This window comes from Artemia sp. Qi Xiang Cuo, chromosome 1, assembly GCF_049724085.1.
Source record: "Artemia sp. Qi Xiang Cuo chromosome 1, ASM4972408v1, whole genome shotgun sequence".
Lineage (NCBI taxonomy): Eukaryota > Metazoa > Arthropoda > Branchiopoda > Anostraca > Artemiidae > Artemia > Artemia sp. Qi Xiang Cuo.
Genome location: NC_142794.1, coordinates 60,488,138 through 60,490,204, shown reverse-complemented (window position 1 = coordinate 60,490,204; position 2,067 = coordinate 60,488,138). Strand labels below are relative to the sequence as shown.

The 2,067-nt window shown below is 31.1% G+C and overlaps 1 pseudogene; it reads right to left on the bottom strand.

Moving 5' to 3' along the window:
- Positions 1-501: 501 nt before the first annotated feature.
- On the bottom strand, positions 502-1,715 carry LOC148956547 (uncharacterized; annotated as a pseudogene).
- Between the last annotated feature and the right edge of the window lie 352 nt (positions 1,716-2,067).

The window sequence follows — 2,067 nt, the reverse complement described above, 5'->3', positions numbered from 1 at the left end:
AATTAACTGTCCCTTGGCTTGAATAACAAGGAAAATATGTTGGTTTGAAAATCAAGAAAAGTGGCTGAAACCACGATATTCTGCATCGACAGTATCTTTTTATCTTTTTCCCCAAAGATAGCTGGGCACTGGAATATAGAGAGCTGTTTAATTACTAATTTTAAGGGAAATTGCTACATCTAGTGTCTTTTCAAACAAACACAACTTAAAAAAAATAGGGATTTTTTTTTTTTTTTTCAAGACAGTGCAATTTAAATCGGTGAATATTCGGCCCTATGTCCAAGGGCCGTCTTCAGCACAACACCAAAGAAAAAATATATATAAAAACAAACTTACATTAAAATATGAAGTTCAAAACTAAAAATGCTTTTTTTAAAAAAAACGCTTTTAAAAAACCTTTAAAACAGCCCCAGTATCCTCACTTCAACGAAGTTCAACCAGGACTGACAAATAAAATGATGAGAGAGGATGAATTCATTCAAACGAAATAAAATGAAATTATTAACTGCAAGTTTTCAAAGCTAATCTTGCTTTTTTAGCAGCCAGTCTCAAAGGCCTTTTTGTAACGGGTTCAATACTATTGTCAATTGGTTTAATAAAATATTTTGTTAGATCATTTTTAATTAAATTTGAGTATAAAGAATTCAGTGAATATTCTCCTAAGTCCCTATTTAAGGAAATATTTTTATTCATTTTGAGCCTAATTTCGATGGATTCCCGGACCACCTGTTTTATTCCCAAATCACTACTAATGAGAGAAGATTTTTCAAAAAGTATTGTGTGGCTGGGATTATCAAATATATGGCTAGCTAAAGCAGAATCAAAGGAGTTATTAGAATTATTAGCAATTAACGCTCTGTCTATGTTTTCTTTATGCTGGTGTTTCCGTTTTTCAAGATTCTGATTAGTTTTGCCAACGTAGTAATTGCCACAATTGCATGGTATTTGATAAACCCCTCTTTGGCGAGTAACTGGGGTTTTATCTTTACCGGGGTTTAAGAAATTTGTGATTTAAAAATTATTGGTGAAAACTAAATACGGATTGTTTTTTGTGCAAATATTTTTTATTTTTGTGGTGATTCTTGGGATGTACGGAAGATAAATTATATTAGAGGGTTTTTCCGGAGCCTCACATAGTGAAATATCGTTGATTTTACGAAAATGTCTTTTTAGTCTATGGTTAATCGTATTATTGATAAAAAGAATGGGGTATCCATTACAAAATAAAATATCTCTGATAAAATTTATTTCTGCTTTTATGTATGAATCGGAGCAAATGTTCAGGGCACGATCAATGAAAGAAGTTACAACTGCTCTTTTAACTTGTGGGGGGTGATTTAAATTAAAATGAAGATATCTATTGTTTTGTGTTGGTTTTCTATAAATAGTGAAGTCAAAATTATTAGCATTACGGATAATTAGCAAATCTAAAAATGGTATTTTATTTTCAAATTAAATTTCTAGGTTAAACTGCAAATTTATATCATAAGTATTAAGATGATCTAGGAAACCCCGAAGTTCAGTTTCCCTATAATTCCAAAGTGAAATTACGTCATCCATGTAACGACCCCAATAGACATGTTTTAAAAAATAAGAATTTAATGCCCAATTTTCAAGGTTCTCGACATAAATATTAGCCAGTAGGCCGGATAGAGCTGCTCCCATTGGTAACCCATTTATTTGTTGATAAAAAGAATCACGAAACTGAAAATACATTGGAAACTTATTACAGATTTTAACAAGATTAAATAAAACTTCACCATCAATCCCTGTCGCTGATTCTTCGATTAAGTGATAATTTTCTTCTATTTTGGTTTTTTAATAATTGCTCAGAAGTAGCCACATCTATATTCGTGTACATGGAAATAATATCAAAACTACTAATTATTGTGTTTTCTGAAATACTTGTGTTATTAAGTTTTTTAACCAAATCTGCCGAATTACTGATTTTTGTAGGAATTTTGTGAATACAGTAAAGGTTTGAAAGCTGTGCAAAGCCATTTTCCAATATTGAAAGCGGAGGCTTTAGTAAATGCTACGATAGGTCTTAGGGGAATACCTTGTTTA